Source organism: Vulpes vulpes, chromosome 1 (assembly GCF_048418805.1).
Source record: "Vulpes vulpes isolate BD-2025 chromosome 1, VulVul3, whole genome shotgun sequence".
NCBI classification, from domain to species: Eukaryota; Metazoa; Chordata; class Mammalia; order Carnivora; family Canidae; genus Vulpes; species Vulpes vulpes.
This window is the reverse complement of record NC_132780.1, coordinates 11,086,188-11,094,467: the sequence shown is the minus strand read 5'-3', so window position 1 is coordinate 11,094,467 and position 8,280 is coordinate 11,086,188.

Here is an 8,280-nt window from a genome sequence, read left to right as displayed (position 1 = left end):
CATCTATAGTGGCAGAGGAGGATGAGCTCTGCTCTGTGAGCACAAGAGACTGTCTATGATGCAACCCCCAACCCATACCAACATTGGGTCAAGGAATAAGCAGAGCACACTCAACTAGAATAGAATCATAGACAAAGATACTGTGGCTTCAGTGTCTACTCATGATAAGCAAGACAAAGATCCCCATTTGCTAACAACTAGAAAGAGTGCCTATTCTTCGGATCATTGCCCAAAGATATACTTGCTGGTATCTTGCCATTTGGCTTTGGAAAGACTTCAAACCTAAGAGAATGGTAGAGTAAATTCCATTCCTGGGAAGATTTGCTCTTTTTTGGCCCATGGAATAACATGACCTTCCTGTTTATGTGTGAATAATGGAAAATCAAGTCTGCATTAAATGAAAAAAGATATTCACAGCCTTCACCTTCCTAAGCTCTGGCTTTTGAAGTTTCTTACACCTTTGAATTGGTACACATTTGAAATTGCAAATATACTTGAAAATAATATACATAGAGTGGAATGGACACGTTGTGATAGTCTGACTCTACTGGCATGTGGAAGATTCTCAATGACATTGAGGTTTTCCTGCTGTGGAAGAACATATTGGGAGCTATTGACACTGAAAAGAAATTTTGTTGCAACTAGTTGTCTACAGCTCAGGAAAAGAATTCAAAGTCTTCTTTGGAGAAAAAGGTGAAATGAAAGAAACAAATAATTTGGAGTAGGGACACCTGGGTGGCTCAGTGGTTGAGTGTCTGCCTTCAGCTCAGGGTGTAATCCCAGAATCCTGAGATCAAGTCCCACATCAGGCTCCTTGCATGACGCCTGCTTCTCCCTCTGCCTATGTCTCTGCCTCTCTCATGAAAAAATAAATAAAACCATTATATATATATATATATATATATATATATATATATATATATATATATAAGCAATAAAAAAATTTGGACTAAATGTAACCAAGTAGGGGAAAGACCAGTGGACTGGAAACTATGAAACATTAATAAAGAAGAAATGGAAGCACAGGCAAATATATAAAATGATATCTTGTATTCATAGGTTGGATGACTTAATAGTGCTAAAATATCCATACTAATCAACATGATCTACAGATGCAATGCAATTCCTATCAATATGCCAACAGCATATTTCAGAGAAAGAGAAAAAAGCAATCCTCAAATTTTATGCAACCATCAAATACGCCAAATAGCCAAAGCCAACTTGAAAAAGAACAAAGCTGGAGGCATCACTCTTCCTGATTTCAAACTACATTACAAAACTGCACTTATCAAAGCAGGATGGCACCAGCAGGATAAAAGGGTTCACTTGCTCCAAGCATGTGCCCCCTTGCTTGCAAACCCATGTCCCATGATCTGTAGTATAACTAACCTAATTTCTTTGGGATTTGCAGACCACTGGCCTTGAGGAGCAAAGGACCACCTTTTCCCAGGAGATAAGTCCTGCTTATATTGGAAAATAGCCTCTCTGGATGTCAACAAGTTTGTTCAGGGCCATGTCCACATAGACTAGCTGCCTGCCCACCTGCTTCTCCTGCACGTAGGTCCCTTTTCTTTCTCATGCCTTTCACTTGAAACCAGCTTCCATCCCCAATCCCCCTGGGCAGGGAACTAGGTTTTGAAACATTAGTTCACCATCTTCCCAGCATGCCAACTTCTTGAATATAGCAACCTTTCCTCACCTACCATTGCTTGTTTCTCAAGTGTGGATTGGCAAGGTGTGATGAACACACCTGAGTTCAGTACCAGTTCTCTGTTAGGTAACAGAATTGACAAAGGGAAAGAACAATGGAACAGAACAGAGAGCCCTGAACTAAATTCATGCATATAAGGTCAATGGATCTGTGACAAGGTTGTCAAGAACACACAGTGAGAAAGGATAGTCTCTTCAACAAATGATGTTGGGGAAACTGAATAGCCACAGGCAAAAGAATGAAACAGCACACTCACTTTACACATACACAAATCAACTCAAAACGGATCAACCACTTAAATATAAGACCCCAAGCAATAAAACCCCTAAAAGAAAACAGGGGTAAACTTGATGACATGGGTATTGACAATGGTTTATTGAAAATGACACAAAAAGCATGGGCAACAGAAATGAAAATCAACAAGGAGGACTATATCCCGCTATAAAAGCTTCTGCATAGCAATAGAAATCATGAACAAAATGAAAAGACAAACTACCAAATGGGGGATAATATTTTCAGATCATGTACCAGGTAAGTGGTTAATATTTAACATATATAATGAACTCCTACAACAGCATACTAAAAAGGAAAGAAAGTATCTAATTTTAAATAAACCAGTATGTCTCCAAAGGTAAGGGAAACAAAAGCAAAAATTAATTACTGGGACTTCATCAAGATAGAAAACTTCTACACAGCAAAAGAAACAGTCAATAAAACTCAAAGGAAACCTCAGGAATGAAAAAGATATTTGCAAATTTCTTATGGATAAAGGGCTAGTATCCAAATCCATACAGAAGTTATTAAACTCAACACCCCCCCAAAAAAACAAAGAATCCTGTCAAGAAATGGAAAGAACATGGATTCTTGTCTCACATTTAGATCTTTCACCCATTTTGAGTTTATCTTTGTGTCTGGTGTTAGACAATGTTCTAGTTTCATTTTTCTGCACGTGGCTGTCCAGTTTTCCCAGCACCATTTATTGAAGAGACTGTCCCTTTTCCAGTGGATAGTCCTTCCTGCTTTGTCGAATATTAGTTGACCATAGAGTTGAGGGCCCATTTCTAGGTTCTCTATTCTTTTCCATTGATCTATGCGTCTGTTTTTGTGCCAGTACCACACTGTCTTGATGATCACAGCTTTGTAATACAACCTGAAATCTGGCATTGTGATGCCCCCAACTCTGGTTTTCTTTTTTAATATTCCCCTGGCTATTCAGGGTCTTATCTGATTCCACACAAATCTTAAGATGATTTGTTCCAACTCTCTGAAGAAAGTCCATGGTATTTTGATACGTATTGCATTAAATGTGTAAATTTCCCTGGGTAGCATTGACATTTTCACAATATTAATTCTCCAAATACATGAGCATGGAATATTTTTCCATCTCTTTGTGTCTTCCTCAATTTCTTTTAGAAGTGTTCTGTATTTTTTAAGGTATAGATCCTTTACCTCTTTGGTTGGGTTTATTCCTAGGTATCTTATGCTTTTGGGTGCAATTGTAAGTGGAAATGACTCTTTAATTTCTCTTTCTTCAGTCTCATTGTTAGTGTATAGGAATGCCACTGATTTCTGGGCATTGATTTTGTACAATGGATACAAACAGGATTTTGTACAACAGGATGCAAAATCCTGCCACACTGCTGTATTGCTGTATGAGTTCTAGCAATCTTGGCGTGGAGTCTTTTGGGTTTTCTATGTACAATATCATGTCATCTGCAAAGAGGGAGAGTTTGACTTCTTCTTTGTCAATTTTTTTTAATTTTTTTTATTATTATTTATTTATGATAGTCATACAGAGAGAGAGAGAGAGAGGCAGAGACACAGGCAGAGGGAAAAGCAGGCTCCATGCACCGGGAGCCCGACGTGGGATTCGATCCCGGGTTTCCAGGATCGCGCCCTGGGCCAAAGGCAGGCGCCAAACCGCTGCGCCACCCAGGGATCCCCTTCTTTGTCAATTTTAATGCCTTTAATTTCTTTTTGTTGCCTGATTGCTGAGGCTAGGACTTCTAGTACTATGTTGAATAGCAGTGGTGAGAGTGGACATCCTTCTCGTGTTCCTGATCTTAGGGGAAAGGCTACAGAATGAGAGAAGATATTTGCAAGTGACATATCAGAGAAAGTGCTAGTATCCAAGATCTATAAAGAATTTATTAAACTCAACAGCAAAGAAACAAACAATCCAATCACGAAATGGGCAAAAGACATGAACAGAAATTTCACAAAGGAAGATATAGACATGGCCAACAAACACATGAGAAAATGCTCCGCATCACTGGCCATCAGGGAAATACAAATCAAAACCACAATGAGATACCACCTCACACCAGTGAGAATGGGGAAAATTAACAAGGCAGGAAACAACAAATGTTGGCGAGGATGTGGAGAAAGAGGAACTCTCTTGCACTGTTGGTGGGGATGTGAACTGGTACAGCCACTCTGGAAAACTGTGTGGAGGTTCCTCAGAGTTAAAAATAGAACGGCCCTAGGACCCAGCAAATGCGCTGCTGGGGATTGATCCCAAAGACACAGATGCAGTGAAACACTGAACACCTGCACCCCAATGTTTATAGCAGCAATGTCCACAAGAGCTAAATGTGGAAGGAGCCTCGTTGTCCATCGAAAGATGAATGGATAAAGATGTGGTTTATGTATACAATGGAATATTACTCAGCCATTAGGGATCCCTGGGTGGCGCAGCGGTTTAGCGCCTGCCTTTGGCCCAGGGCGCGATCCTGGAGACCCGGGATCGAATCCCACATCCGGCTCCCGGTGCACGGAGCCTGCTTCTCCCTCTGCCTATGTCCCTGCCTCTCTCTCTCTCTCTCTCTCTCTCTCTGTGTGTGTGTGTGTGTGTGAGACTATCATAAATAAATAAAAAATAAAGATTAAAAAAAAAAAAGAAAAAGAAACGACAAATACCCACCATTTGCTTCGACGTGGTTGGAACTGGAGGGTATTATGTTGAGTGAAATAAGTCAATCAGAGAAGGACAAATTATTTCACTCATTTGGGGAATATAAAAAGTAGTGAAAGGGAATGAAGGGGAAAGGAGAGAAAATAAGTGGGAAATATCAGTGAGGATGACAGAACATGAGAGACTCCTAACTCTGGGAAATGAACAAGGGGTAGTGGAAGGGGAGGTGGGCGGGGGGTTGGGTGACTGGATGATGGGCACTGAGGGGGGCACTTGGCAGGATGAGCACTGGTGTTATATGTTGGCAAATTGAACTCCAGTAAAAAAATAAAAATAGAATAAAATATTTTTAAATGGATCTTTCAAATCATCATTTAAAAAATTATTAAAAATACTTTTGTAATAAATATAAAAGAGTAATACCAAAAAAAAGTTATCACCTTACACCATCAGAATGGCTAAAATTAACAAGACAGGAAACAATAAATGTTGGTGAAGATGCAGAGAAAGGGGAAGCCTCTTCCACTGTTGGTGGAAATGCAGGCTGAAATAGCCACTCTGGAAAACAGTATGGAGGTTCCTCAAGATATTAAACATAGAACTACAATATGATCCAGCAATACCACTTCTAGATAATTCTAAAAGAAGTGAAAGCAAGATCTGGAGGAGATATTAGCACACCTGTGCTCATTACAGCACTATTCCCAATAGCCCACATACGGAAACCCAAATGTCCATTGCAGACAAATGGTTGAGGGAGACATAGTATATATGTATAATGGAACACTATTAAGAGGCTAGATGTCGTATGAACTGCTAATAAAATAAAAGTAAGATAAAAGAAAATGATAAATGTTTTCACAGTTGAAACTAAAGCAAACAGCACACTGAGATGCAATTTCTCTTACATCAGACTGGAAAATAATTTAAAAGACTGTCCATAATTAGTGTTGTTGAGAATGGGGGCCACCAGCACTCTCATATATTGCTAGTGAGAAAATAAAATTACAATATTTTGGGAAACAATGTAGCACATTCTTCAACAAATTAAACCTGTGCCTCCTCAGCGATCCCCTCGCTGCCTTCCTGGGTTCAACTCTCCCCAAGAGATATGAGAGCACACGCCCATTTCAAAGACTCCTGCACTAAAGTTCCTGACAGGTCTACTTGTAATAGCCCAGGGGTGGAAACAACAGAAATGTCCATAAATAAGTGAGTGAATTTAAAAAAATCTTTCTGAATCCTTCCGGTGTAATACAACTAAGAGATGAAAAAGAAAAAACTGTGGATCCATGCAATAAATGTTCCAATGGGTTAATTTTTAAAAACTATGCTGAGTAAAGAACTCACCATGACCCCAAATTGTATTATTCAATTTTTCAAAGTTCTAAAAAATGTATACCAGTGTAGAACAACAAGCAAATGTAAGGTTTCATGTGATCATGGGGAAGGAGGGTTAGAGGAGGCAAATGAAGGGAATACAGAGGACATCAGGAGATTTTTTGTGGGGAGGGACATATTCATTATCTTCATATAGGAAAGAATTCTCTGGTGCATGCACATGGAAAAACTTAATATATTGTATACATTACATATGTTGAGTTTCTTTTTTATTTCTTTATTGTGGAGAGATAGCAGGAGTAAGGAGGAGGGGTAAAGGGAGAAGCAGTATCCCAACTGAGCAGGAGACCCACTTGGGGGCATCAGGATCATCACCTGAGCCAAGGACAGACACTGAGTTCCCAGGCGGGGGGTTGGGGTAAGTTTCCTATATTTCCACCATCTCTCAATAACGTTGTTAAAATTATGTATACATACATGAAATATTATTTATAGAGTACAAATTTCTAACAATTGCCAACTGCAGGGCAGGTCTCTGTCTTCCCTCCTTGTCCAGCAGAGGGCGGCAGAGCTGCTCTGTAGCCAAGAGCCCTGCTCAGGGCGCCAGAGCCCAGCAGGCTCTGACCCACCTGAGTCTCACCGAGGCACAATCCTCCCGGCTCCCGGGCCTGAGGACCCTGCTCTGTGGAGACCCCTGAAGATTTCTCAGCAGCCCATGGAGGCCCGGGGAACCAGGGGACATTCCTGTGCAGGTAGGACAGGAGAAACCAGGATTTGCCTTTGTTTCCAAGGGGCTGAGGGTCTCCTCCCCTTTCCAGAGGCAGCCCTGGGATCCCTCAGCTGAGTCTGGGTGGAGCCGCTCCAGCTCCTGGTTCCTGTGGGGACACCTAGAGCAGAGGACAGACAGGGACACAGATGACTTGGAGGCAGTGCCTCCACCACTGGGTTGTGATGGGGAGAGAGGGCATTGTGGTGTCCGGACCCCCAGGCACGTGTGTTTCTTCCAAAGTCTGAAAAGTCCACTACTAGATCATTCCTTGAAATCTGGAGGACAGAGAGCTCCTCTGAGGGAACACATCCCTGGGTGTGCAATTCTCCTGACACAGGCTCGGGAATCTTCTGGACAGTGCCTGTCCTTTCCCCAGGCTCACCCTGCCCTGGGATGGACTCAGGTAGTCTAGGACCCACAGGGACCAGGCCCCAGGCTGACCAGCCCTCTAACCAGTCCTCACCTCTGCCCAGAGCTCAGGGCCACTCATCCTTTGGAGCTTGCTCAGCACCCTGGGTGCACTGCCTCCAGGAGGCGACCTAGGGACACGCAGACAACACCCAGGAAACCAAACTCTGAAGCTGGCCTTGGCTAAGAAAGTGGAGAAGCTGATTTCCATCCCTTGCTCAAACAGAACTTCTGGTCCGACCCACCTGGACTTTCTGTCCTGCCTGCTCCATTTGGGGCCTGAGGAGCACCCAGTCTTTTAGGGGTCCTTATGTAACTCCCCATTGCCTGATGGGAACCACCCACAGGAGGGTTCCCCAGGCAGAGGACATAGGCTGCCCAGGCCTCCCAGGCGCACATGGACAGTCTCTGGGCCACAGTTCAGCCAACAGACGCTGAGAGGGAGGGGCTCCTCAAATCCTTCCCTGAGGACCAGGAAGCCCCAGTCACCGACCTCCCACCACTGCTTCTCTTCCCAGGACATCCAGGAACCCCCTTGACACCTGGCAATTGAGCTCCTGAAATGACTGGTCTAGGGTCTTCTGTACCTGGAAGGAGAGGCCAGGCTGCTGACACCCAGAGCTGGACACTATCCCTCACCAGTCATCACCAGGAGGAAGTCCATCCTCCTCAGAGCAGGTGAGATCACTGGGTTGACCCGTGCCCGGCTGGGCTTCTCTGTTACCTGAGAGGCCAGGCAGCAGGTACACAAAGGATTGGCCACTAGGTCCCTCACTAGTCATCAACCAGCCTGCCCCTTTCTCACCCCCAGAGTCCTCTCTGTGACCTTGCTGCCAGGAGGAAGTCCAACCTCCCCAGTGCAGGTGAGATCACTGGGGAGACCCGTGCCCAGCTGGGCTTCTCTGTTACCAAGGGAAACAATCCCCTGGATCTGGGGACCCTGGGCTGTGTGTGTGGTGCCCACAGACTCAAGGCCAGGACACAGCACAGGCCACTGAGGGAAGGGACAAGGGTCACCCTCTCAGGGAACCGGGTCGCCCTCAGCCCGGCTCTTCAAAGCCAGCTCCCCGGGGCCAGGAGCATCCGCGTCCCCTGGGAGCTGGTTAGATGCAGGCTCCGGGGTCCACACCACACCTG